The 12,879-nt window shown below is 42.5% G+C and overlaps 1 long non-coding RNA gene across 1 annotated transcript; it reads right to left on the bottom strand.

The window, feature by feature from the left end:
* Positions 1-1,299: 1,299 nt before the first annotated feature.
* Positions 1,300-11,364, bottom strand: LOC130541524 (uncharacterized). The gene is made up of 5 exons (XR_008955582.1): positions 11,276-11,364; positions 7,536-7,601; positions 6,716-6,878; positions 2,282-2,353; positions 1,300-1,708 (listed from the first exon to the last, which is right to left on the bottom strand). It is a non-coding gene; the product is annotated as an uncharacterized LOC130541524 (long non-coding RNA).
* Positions 11,365-12,879: the final 1,515 nt, after the last annotated feature.

Below are 12,879 nucleotides of genomic sequence, written 5' to 3'. Positions count from 1 at the left end.
GATTTGGGTCCTGTGAATTTTGGTCCAGGAACTACCATTTTGCTCTTTAATAGTGTTTAAAGGACACAGAAGCATATTTTCTAAAGTCTTTATAGTGTGTGTTTGTGTGTGTGTGTGACAGTCTCACTCTTTTACCCAGGCTGGAGTGCAATGGCAAGATCTCAGCTCACTGCAACCTCTGCCTCCTGGGTTCAAACGATTCTCATGCCTCAGCCTCCCAAGCAGGTGGGATTACAGGCACCCACCACCACCCCTGGCTAATTTTTGTATTTTTAGTAGAGATAGGGTTTCACTATGTTGGTCAGGCTGGTCTCGAACTCCTGACCTCAAGTAATCCACTGGCCTCGGCCTCCCAAAATGCTGGGATTACAGGCATAAGCCACCGTGCCTGGCCAAAGTCTTTATAATCTTAAAAAGGAGAGGGAGGAAAGAGATAAGTGTAAGAAGGAAGGCATAGCTAATTAATTGGAGGGGGATGGTCTAAGTTCAAGCTTTGAAATGAAACATAGCTGTATCAGCCACTTAGTTGATGTGTGAACTTGGACATTCCCCTAAAGTTACTGAGTCTTAGCCCACATCTTTTAAATTGAGATGGTAATAGTGCCTACTGCACAGGGTTATGTAAGGATTAAAGAAGATAATGCACAGATCCTGGCACTGACAAAATGCTTAATAAATATTGGCTATTATTATAACTCCAGTGCAGACACCCAAGGACTTGGATAGACTGCCAAGAAATCAGTCCTGAGGGGGCCTGTCCTTCAGCCAAACTTCCTCCCTGCCAGCTCCTCTCTTCCAGCCTGGGCTGCTATGCTGCCCACATCCTCCACTCTACTCCTCCAAATAAGTGGCAATCATGACATTTTTAGTATCCAGCTTCACACACAGATCTTTCCAGCAGAGTAACAGAGTATTGACTAAAAATAAAGATGTAAAAGGACCAGGGATAAAGGGAATTGGTAAGGAAATGAGAAAAGAAAAAGGAAGGAGAGCTATGAAGAGATTCCTTCTATCTTTGATCACAGTGCTGGATCATGTATAGGGAATGTGAAGTACAATCAGTATACCATTTCTCCACGGAAGTTACACTGCTAGCAAAATGAATGCTCATCACTTTTCTCCTACCCTGCCTAAATAATTAAATACTGTGGATTACTCTGCAAGTTTCTCCATGCCCTAAAACCATGAAAACCGTGTCCTATAAAAAGCTGGTTTCAGTGGCATTCTAGTCACTGACTCTCTGCTCAGGACTGTACGAAGATAATATTTATCAAGATGACTGACTCAGCAATGGTCAAATAACATTCAATATAGTTTTAATGAGAAAAACATGTGATCATATTCTGAGTCGGAAAGTCAGCACCACATCTTTAGCACATATTAACCAGAACATCTTATTTCCTGGCTGTATCAGAACAGACAACTTGCTCTCTCTTAACTCAGAGCTGCAGTTTTCCTTTTACATCTCCATTTGTCTTCTGTGGAATATGGGCCTGAAAGGACAACAGGGTCACTTTTTCCTAAGACAGTATATGTTTTGCAGAGTGAATCTCTGATGCTGGCACCACCCAGCATCTGGAGACCTAGGTGCTGGGAGTCTGAAGTTCTAACGTTGCATTTCAAACCCCAAAGTTCAGTGGATCTTCATCTTAGTTGCAGAGAAGTCATTATCTTCTTTTTTTTTTTTCCTGGATGCAATAGTTGCCCCCTGCCAGACATGAGAACAAACAGAATGTGTTCTGTCTTTTCCAAGATTGCTTCATCAGCATGTATTTTCCACTTAAAGCTTTTCAGTATTTGACTTACACATTTATGAACACCCCCAAATGGACTGTTAGGGTTTGGTTTAATCCCCAAGAAAAGTGGCATTAAAATAGATCTTTTCCCAGCAATAATAATCTAATTTATGATAAAGTATTCTATTCTCAGTACCTTTGAGACACATGAGAGCTTTTATGTAATAAAAAAGCCATTTATTTCTGAATATTTTAATGCATGTTTCCATTTTTTTCTCATTTTTAATGCAAAGGCCATTGACAGTATTGTAAGAGAATGTCTTTTAAAAGCAACTTTATGGCAAATGTTCCAGTGAAATGGATGGCAGCGTGCATCGTTGCAGAGCTGTATTGCTGAATGGAGCAGGGCAGAGATGTTCTAATTCACATTTATGTGCATAAAAGGGTAACCTCTACAGAGAGAGACAATGTTACTGGGTAAATTGATAAGATATAGTAGACTTGGCTTCAATTTGGGGCTCCATCCTTTGATTTGCTGTACTTACTTAGTTATTGCTGTGTCTCCTATGCCATGTCTGAAATATAGAAGGAACACATGCTGGAGAAGGCTATGACAACTATTGGGGAAAAGAAAGTAAGTCAGAACCTTAGGTGTGAACTGGAAAGACAGGCTATTTTAAAAGGACAGAGAATCAAGGAGCAAACAGAGAGTCTTTGGACAGAAATTAGACTATCTATATACATACATACGTGTGTGTGTGTGTGTATAGTGTGTGTTTGTATATATATGTGTATATATATATGTGTATATATATGTATATATATGTGTATATATATGTGTGTGTGTGTGTGTATGTGTGTGTGTGTGTATATATATATATATATATATTTGCACTCACTGCTGCCTGGACCTCCCAGGCTCTAGCAATCCTCCTGCCTCCTGCTCCCAAGTAGCTGGGACTACAAGTGTGCTCCACCTCTCAGGGCTAATTAAAAAAAATTTTTTTTTTGTAGAGACAGGGTCTTACTATGTTGCCCAGGCTGATTGGGAACTCCTGGGCTCAAGCAATCCTCCCACACTGGCCCCTCAAAGTGCTGGGAATACAAGTGTGAGCCACTGGGCCCAGCCTATTTTGATTTTTTAAGCTTTCATTTCCAGAGCTGTTCATTTGGATGGATACCCACCATCTAAAAAGCTACTAGGATAATGGTTGTTGACTGGGAAGGTAGAAGCAGGGTCTGGAAGTGGGAACAGTGTCTGAATCAAAATATACACATCCCTGGTTCTGTGATTTTAAAGCCATCTTGAGAAATCTCAGAAGTGTAATTCTGATACTCTCCCTGATCAAGAGCCACTGCAGTAGTATGAGTATGAGATTTAACCTCAATCATATGTGCTTACAAGAGATACGAAAATGCATATTTGACATGAACAGAACCACACTTCTGAGATAAGAAGCCAACTTTTCATGGATGTCTTACTGATGCTTTTTGATAAAATGCTCTGTGCTTTTTTTTTTTTTTTTTTGAGATGGGGTCTCACTCTGTTGTCCAGGCTGGAGAGCAGTGGCACAATCATGGTTCACTGCAGCCTCAACTTCCCTGGACTCAGGTGATCCTCCCACCTCAGCCTCCCAAGTAGCTGGAGCTACAGGCACACACCACCACACCCAAATAATATTTGTATTTTTTGTAGAGACAGAGTCTCGCCATGTTGCCTGGGCTGGTCTCAAACTCCTGGGCTCAAGAGATCTGCCTGCCTTGGCCTCCCAAAGTCCTAGGATTATAGGCATGAGCTACTGCACCCAGCCACTCTGTGGTTTTAATGGACATTGATAACAGCCCTCTGTAAGACAAAATCATAATCCAAAGTCAGACACTGGATACCTCATAAAAGGGCTGGGTGAAGAGTCTGTAGAGCAGGGATCTCGTTTTAGTTCTGGACAGATGAGCTATTCTGGCCTTGTGGATGTTGCCTAAGCCACTCTAAATATGGTATCTAGGTCTCTCAGCTCCCCTCAAGCAGCTGGAAAAGGGTGAACAAAAATATCAAGAGAAGAGGGAAAGGATAAGTTAGTATCCGGATGATGCAGGGAGAATAAAAGCTAGAAGGAAGGAGTAACACTGGCATTGCCGCCTGCTCAGGGCCAGGCACTGTGTTGAGTACTCACACCATTAGAATGGAGACTTCTAACAGGGAATAAAATGGAGATAAAGGAAAGAAGACTTGGAGAAAAGCCAGAATTAAAAGGGAATCCATTTTACACTTTCTAACCTCCAGATTTCAAAAACTAAAAACGGAACAGGTGTTTTATGACTAGTGAAAGCTAGTACTCACTGTGCCCTTAACTGTACTGTGTTTTACATGCATCAGCTCACTGGATCCTATGAAAAGCCATATTAGGCAGGCATTATTATTATACTGTGGTGCTGACATAGAAACCAAGCCTTGGAGGTTTAGATAACCTGCTAAATGTTCACTCCTGTTGGGTGATGGTGCTGGGACTTGAAGCTGAGGAGTTCAGGTCTGTTGTGTGGACTCTGCTCTGCTAGTAGCTGAAGGTTACTGGTGTGGACTCTGCTACTGGGCTGCTCAAAATGCTTCAAGGGTTCTGATCTTAGAAAGTCTCCTGGGGGTTTGGGGAGAAGACAAGAGGTTGGGCTGGCTCCCAACCAAAAGCCTTGGAGACACTTTCAAGATAGTCTGGGAGCTGGGACCACAAAGAAGGTAGATGAAAACAGGTAGCTGGGGGCTGAGGATCCACAGCTGGGTGACGGGGTAAGAAATCCTGCTACAATATAGCTACTGGGAGCATGGCCTTGGGAGGTGGACTTCCTGGGTTTGAATCTCACCTTAACCACTTCCTAATGGTGAATTCATGGACACAGATATGAAATGGGCTAATACTAGTAGCTGCCTCAAAGGGCTGTGCGAATTAAATGAGATATATAGAAAGTGCTTAGTAAGTATACATAGTGAGCCCAGCAATAAATATTTGCTGTTATTTCAGTAAATGAGTTTTTGGATGAAGCTCTCAAGTCTTTCTGTCACCCTCATTGCTGCCTGCTTCCTACAAGTATGGTGAATTGGCATGCTTGGAGTGTGTGATATGTGGACCCACTCGTGAGCAAGCCAGCTTTGCCCTGTGGGAGAAGGAATACATGTCAAAGGAATAATGCTGGCCGGGCGTGGTGGCTCACGCCTGTAATCCCAGCACTTTGGGAGGCCAAGGTGGGCGGATCACGAGGTCAGGAGATCGAGACCATCCTGGCTAACACGGTGAAACCCCGTCTCTACTAAAAAAAAAATACAAAAAATTAGCTGGGCGTGGCGGCAGGTGCCTGTAATCCCAGCTACTCGGGAGGCTGAGGCAAGAGAATGGCGTGAACCCAGGAGGCAGAGCTTGCAGTGAGCCAAGACTGTGCCACTGCACTCCAGCCTGAGCAACAGAGAGAGACTCCGTCTCAAAAAAAAAAAAAAAAAAGGAATAATGCTATGACTTGTGACTTCTTCCTTGGGACATGAGGGGGTGTTGAGATAATTCACAGCTACTAAGCATCTCCTGAATGCTTGCCAACACAAAATGTTGGGGTCAGCTTGACCTCCCTTTGCCCATGGTGAAGAAAGAGCACCTTTCTCGAGAGGAGGACTCTCCCCCAGGACACCACCCTGTGGGCATGGCATGAATGGTCTGGCATGGCAGGATGGACCAGCAGTGTACCTAAGAATGCCTGTCCCAGGTGGGCTGGAACAGTACTAAGGGTAGAGGCAGGATTGGAGAGCCTCTGCTCATCATGGCCAAAGAGTGGGCTGTCCGCTGCAGGTCGCAGAGGAAGAACCCAGGGAGCTTCTTTGGCCTCCTAAATAGAAACTGCTTCTACTTGCAATTCATTCATCCTTACTGCTCAGTATTTGGAATGGACGTTTAGAAGCCAGAGTACTTGAGGGTGATTTTCCCAGACTTGGTGCATCTCCTAGGAGGTGATCCTGGTTGGAGGTCAGGCCAAAACGACTACTGGAAAGTGAATTCTATCATGACCAGTGGGAGCCAAGGAAGCACTTCAGAATGAGAGCACTCTGTTGTTTTGTGGCATGAGGGAACAGTCAAGTAGGGTTGATTTGGGGCTGGAATTAAAGAGAAAGGAGGTTTGGGACCAGACCTTGTAAGATGGTCTCCCTTTTTTCCTGTTTCTCAATCATAGATTACGTGTTACAAACAGCCTGGACTCTGAGACTTGGAGCAGAGGAAAGCAGGTCCCTGGATATTCCTGGCAAGAACTATAATAACTCACAGAGGAAGAGATTTTGTATCACAACAGGGAGTCTCAAATTAGTCAAAGACTTGGAATGGTTTTCTGATAAATGAAATGTAATCAATTATGGTGACTTCTTTTGGGAATTTTATTGACTTCTTCCTTCCTCCTTGTTTACTTTGGATTGCCACTTGGGTCAAGTGTGAAGTTGTTGATCTTACCCCAACAGCCTGGAATATGTGTGAGCACATCCATGGCCATGACACAGAACACAAATGGCCTGATATAAAATGTGGTGCTAAGTATACCAAATAGCCAAAGAGGTACAAACTGACAGTCATCTTGAGCCAATAGGAAGTGATATTTTATTTTTTATTTTATTTATTTTATTGTATTTTATTTTTTATTTATTTTATTGTATTTTATTTTTTATTTATTTATTTTTTTGGAAGTGATATTTTAAGTGACGGTTTGAAAAAGAATATGGCAGCACTAAATGTTGAAGCAACCACAACTCTCCTTTATGGCTGGTGGGAATGTAAATAAATGAGAGCACTTTAGAAAACTGTTTGGCCATTTCTCCTAAGGTTGAACATGTGAATACCTTATGTTCCAGCAATTCCAGTCCTATGGCGTGTATCTGACAGAAATATATACACGTGCACAAGAGAGATGTACAAGAATGTTCATAGCTACACTATTCAAAAAAGCCAATATATAGACACCTGTTTTGCACAGCTTCAAAATCATCCTGTCCTGATTTTTGCAGGCGTTTGTTTCTTGCAAGTGTAGTCAGTGATGCCTTGCCTGGGGCCTGCACCATATTGATTTCCTGCAGTGCAGCTTCTTTGACTTGGGATTCTCCAGGGCAACTCATGTATGTGCAATCTAGAACAAGAGAATTTTGCTGGTGGCATCATCCTTGACCAATGGGGGGCAGGAGCAGATGGACAATGGACAAATGTTTCCATTGTCCATGTTTCCATGGTAACATGGCTGGTGGTAACATGGCTGGTGTAAATGATCCTATGGCTGATTTGAAGCTACCATTTAACACGTGGCCCACAACATTTCTGAATACTTTATCATTGGCTCTTGTGAGCCAGTATGATCTGGCTCAGCACACCACCTGCTCTAACCAATAGCTGCCATGTGAGAAAGTGGTTCCAGTGTGTCCTGGTCTTGGATTTTTTTCAAGCGGAGCCAGAAATCTGGATTTGCATGTGAAAACTCCTGATTTTTAAATTGTATCAGCTAGTTCAAATTTTTCAAAATCACTTGACAAACCAAGAAAAAAAAAACCCAACTACATCTGCAAGCTAGATTTAGCCTATAAAATGCCAGTTGTTTTTTTTTTACCTTTGATGTACAGACTAAACCTTTTGAAGAGGGTCTGTCAGCCTCAGTGACGAAGCACAGTTTTTTGCATAGACAGAGTTCAGGACTTAATCTGCATGGCCATATGGTGTGATGAACTCAGTCTTAACTGGGGATTGAGTGACTTGGGTTCTAGTCTCAGTTTTCTACGAAAATTACTTTACTTACCTGGGCCTCAGTTTCCCCATATGCATTAAGATACCTTCTGAAGAAGTTCTTCTCATATCAGAACACCTAGGATTGTATATTGAGCATAAAAGTATGTTAGGTGCTTCTTTGGGACTAGACAAACTCCTCAGCGGGGCAGGGAGAATTGAGGGATGCTGGTTGTTGGACAGAGATTCCAGGCTTGTAGGCTGCAGCTGTCTCTCCTTCCACTCCCTTCACTCATAAAAGAGAAGCTGTGGCTTTCCCCAAGCCATCGTTCTAACAATATCCATTTGCCTGCTGGGGAAGTCCAGGCCTGATGCTTTGTGGTCCTCAGGCTTCTTGAGAAAAAGTCCACTATCTTAAAATAAAGCATGATATCGCAGGGAGACTTCAGCCCTGGCGTTTGTTACCCTGGGCTTATGATGTGTCTCTGCCACTTCTTAACTAGGAACTTCATCTTCACTTTTGTCATAGGACTTCCTGCCTCATGGGAATTGTGACAAGAAGCATCCACTGTTTCAAGTGTCTAACATGGCCTCTGGCATATAGTGTGAAATGAACACTAATTACTACCATCCTTGTGATTTATTAAGGCATTCACCTATTGAGAAGTGCTGGGTAGCCAGCAGCCCAAATATTCATTAAAATTTGATCTTATGTCTCCTTGTGTTTAATTTGGTTTAGTTTACTCTGTTATTTTAGAGATTCTGCCAGCATTAATATTTCTGCAAGATCCAGACAGGTCTGGACACAGAGATTCTGATCTAATCCAAATTTGTGGGCTCAGGAATGCTTCTAGCGAGAGATGCTACTATATATTCTGCTGAAGAAGATTCACATACCAGGAAGAAGAAGATTTCAACTTTGATTATTTGAAGGGGCAACGAAGTAGTCTAATCTGTGCTATTAATTTGTTTAAAGATAACATGTGCAAGTTCCCTAAAGACAGCATAAGTAACTATATATCAGAGTCTGAGACAAAGGGAAAAATCAGTAATACTGATCTTGTCTTTATTTAAAATTTTGATATTTTGTTCACTCATCATGGATTTTTGCATTAATTTTGATTTATAAAATGTTGCATTTAACTCGTTTTTTTTTCTTTTTTCTTTTTTTTTTGAGACAGAGTCTCACTCTATCCCCTAGGCTGGAGTGCAGTGGTGCAATCTTGGCTCACTGCAACCTCTGCTTCCTGGGTTCAAGTGATTCTCATGCTTCAGCCTTCTGAGTAGCTGAGATTACAGACATGCACCCACCATGCATAGCTGATTTTTGTATTTTTAGTAGAGACGGGGTTTCCCATGTTGGCCGAGCGGGTCTTGAACTCCTGACCTCAGGTAATCCGCCCGCCTCGGCCTCCCAAAGTGCTGGGATTACAGGCGTGAGCCACCACACCCGGCCCCTAATTCTCATTTTAATCTTAATGTGCTAAGCAGCTTGATATATGACTAGGCTTCTCTGGGATTCTGTTTCTTTGATTTTAAAATAAAATATAAGTACATTTATACTTTTTGCAAAAGCATTTTTGAATACCTAAATCCTTTCTAAAATTATTACATTAAAATTTCATTTTAATTACTGAAGTTTGGGTGTTTTTTGTTTTGTTTTGTTTCGTTTTTGCATCGCCTATAAGTACAAAGACAATTAGTAAGAGTTTTTGTTTGCAAACAACAGAATTCACTGTAGCTACTTCAATTGTAGTCACTGAACTGTATTGGTTTTTACACAGAGTGCCTAGGAGAGTTGGACAATCAGGCTTGGAGGCTACTGAGCTGGGTAGAATACCTCAAGCTCCAGGAGAGTCTCTGCTGTTACAGCACAGCAGGGGAACTACCACTGGAACCACTACAACCTTTGCCTCTGCAAACTAAGTGTCTCTCTGTCACCCTCATCAGAATTCCTCCACTCCGCACTCTTTCTTCCACAAGGCTCTCCTACAATCAAAGTCTGGCATGGTCTATCTGAGGAGGCCAGGGCCATGCTTGTGTCCAGCTATAGACAACTTAGGAAAGTGAGTTTCTGGCTTCTTCCTGGAGAAGTGGGATTCATAAATCTGGAAATCTTCAAACCAGGGAAGGGTACTGAGAAAGTGCTGGCAGCTGGATGACTAGGGTTCATATGAGTACATTTTTTTCTGGATAACTTTGCAGGGTCCCACATATAATTGTGCAAGTGGTACAATATATACAGGCCCCATTGTAGTGGGGTGGTTTCTGCCAGCTCAGGCAGCATCATGGGCATGTGTGCAAATATGAGGACAAGGGACTGAATGTACACGTGGAGAATCACTCTCCTCTTCCCTGAAATCACATTCATACTTCAAGCCACCCCTTTCCCCTGCCCCTCCTGGGAGAAAGGTTGGAAGCAAAAGTGTTTGTGAAGATTCAGGCTGAGATATTTACTTCTGGTGTCCCCATCGCTCACTTGAACCCATAGATATCCCCCATTTCCTTACCGTAATCTGCTAATAACGTGACTGTCCTGCCCCACGGGATGCTCTCTGGTCTCATTAAGTCTGAAAATGCTTGGGAAATGCATCTGCCAAGGACTACAGCCAACTGTCATTATTATCATCTGCTTACAGACACTCTCCCAGGCAGCAAAATATTTTCAAGCTCTAAAATCCCGGCCCTAGCCCGTCCCTTTATTTTCATCTTACCTAGCCTGCGTAGATTATCTGAAGGACACACAGACTCAAAATCAATGTCCCATCTGTCTCTTGTTTACAGCTTATCAGGTGCCCAGGGCACCAACACAAGGAGGTGTGTTGTGAAATGAAACAGTGAAATCCCTGGGAGCATTTCCTCTTCTGAACTGATTTAACTTTAGCTCTCTGAAGCTTTCTCCTCCTTTGGCTTCTGAGAATGGTGTGCTGGTCTGAGAAGCAAGAACTTTTCATTGGCATAGCTACGAATAGTGACTAATATGGACTTCTTGTGCCTTGCTCCAGTTTGAAATTTATAGGGATGGCTGCCTCATTGCATGTGTGTGTGTGTGTGTCTGTGTGTGTGTGTTTGTGTGTAATTGCTTTGCTCCTTCTTTTGCATGTGAGTAGATCGATCTTAAGGATCAGGACTCATCTCTGTCTCCCCACAACAATGCCTCCAAAAGGGGAGGGGGTTCATGAATGTTTCAAAAATAACTTATATTTTTTATGCATGAATCTTCTTTGCTCCTTCCTTCCTTTCTTCCTTCCTTCCTTCCTTCCTTCTTTCCTTCCTTCCTTTCTCTTCCCTCTCTCCAATCTGTTTCCTCTTTGTCTCCCTTTGCCTCATCCATGCCCCATTCTTTCTCTCCCAACTCCAGGATTGTGTGACTTTTTTCTCTGACCTTTTATCCTCACTGCTTCTTTGGCTATGATTTGAATCTGGGTCACTAGAATAAGCGTGTCCTTCCTTTCTCTGTAGACTATACAGGTTGACTGCTTTGTAGATTTTGGCATTTTGTAGGACATCATATGAATGCAATTTTTCTGGATAACTTAGCAGGGGCCCATATATAGTTGTGCAAATTGTACACTGCACACAGACCTCTGCCGAGTGAGCGAATGGGGCAAAACTCTAACCCATGCTACTGTCCCCAAGCTGTGTATCCTGGGCAAGTGCTACATCCACTGAAGGAAAAGTCATGCTTTTGTAATTTGGTGACTAATGCTCAGTCCTAGCAACCAATTATGCACACACAAATAGGCACTGCATAATTGTTTACCACACCACATTCCCTCCAGTCATCTGAATTTACATACTCTCAAAACTCACATGGCTTCCAGCAGTGCACATCCCCACATTCCCTTCCAAGGCAAGTTGGTGTTTGAAAATCACACTGCCATGATTTCACCCCATCACATTTCATCCTATGTGAGTTGGTTTTTCTACAGAAACGATGTGACAAGCAGTGATTATATCCTAAGGGTGACATCACAATCACCTATTTAAGCTATTATACTGTTGAAAATTGTTTATTGCAAAGGAAAGAAATAAGCAAACCCTATTTTTCTATATTACTATTTAAACAATCATAAAAACAATAATCCTAAGTGAGATGTTATTTTGGAAAGATTACATAATTTGAAAGAGGCTGGCCTTCGAAAGAATAGCAGGTTTAATTAGGAGAGCAGAAGGCAGCAATCGAAACCTCTGTGGGGATGCTGATATACTCTATAGAAGTAAGATTCTGAAAAACTTCAGAGGATGCCAACTAGGTTCTTTGTTTAATCTAATTTCATTGCAAACCCCAGGGTAGTTAAATCTCTAAAATTATTCCTAGGTTCATTAGGCTTAATACAGCTTATTTCTTGGATCACAAAAGGGACCAAGAAAGGAGAGGAAATAACATTTTTTGAATGAGGTAAATAGGCAAGAGTTAGAAGAAACTAGGAAGATAATTGAAATGCATGTCTCACCATGCGTGAGAAGGAAATTAGCTAGCATGGAAATAGCTGAAGTTGAAGCAGTGAGTGTACATGCTCATCATGAAGTTAGTGGAGCATATTAGTCGTTCTCACACTGCTATCAAGAACTACCTAAGACTGGATAATTTATGAAGAAAAGAGGTTTAATTGACTCACAGTTCCACAGGCTGTACAAGAGATATGGCTGGGGAGGCCTCGGGAAACTTACAATCATGGTGGAAGGTGAAGGAGAAACAAGCACCTTCTTCACATGGCAAAGAAGGAGAGAGAGAGCAAGTAAATGAGGAAGTGCTGCACACTTTCAAACAACAAGATCTTGTGAGAGCTCACTCACTATCATGAGAGCAGCAAGGGGGAAATCCACCTCCATGATCCAATAACCTCCCACCAGGTCCCTCCCCCAACACTGGGGACTACATTCAACATGAGATTTGGGTGTTAACACAGAGCTAAACCATATCACAGAGGAGACCATGTAAGGCCCTGGAGAACATGTGGGGCTGGGAAGGGCATAGGTGTAATGTGCTGGGACTGATGTTCCTGAAAGGGCCATTCTGGCTGCTGTGTTTGTCAGGGATCAAGGTGGAATGTAAGCAATGAACTTGGTTGTAGCAGAATCCAGAATATGAACTGGGTTATATTCTGTATAAATTTTAAAGGTAGAACCATCAACATTAGCTGATGGTTAGTGGTACCTTTGACCCAATGGGTTGGTTAACTACAGAGGAGTAGAAGGGAAAGTAAGGAGGAAGCTCTCTGGCTGGGGTTCATGGAAAGTGCTGAGGACTAGAGTTCTTCACTCAGGGCTCTGTCTCCCTGTCTTGACATAACTGCAGCAGTGTGGGCAGAACGGAGTGGTTGGGCTCTGAACTAGACTTATCCACTCGTCTCTCTAGTCTTTCATTCACAAGTACTTAGTGAGGGCCTACTATGTACCAGGCGCAATGCTGA

This window comes from Pan paniscus, chromosome 4, assembly GCF_029289425.2.
Source record: "Pan paniscus chromosome 4, NHGRI_mPanPan1-v2.0_pri, whole genome shotgun sequence".
NCBI classification, from domain to species: Eukaryota; Metazoa; Chordata; class Mammalia; order Primates; family Hominidae; genus Pan; species Pan paniscus.
Note: the sequence above shows the minus strand (reverse complement) of the source record. Positions and strands in the feature narration are given on the sequence as shown.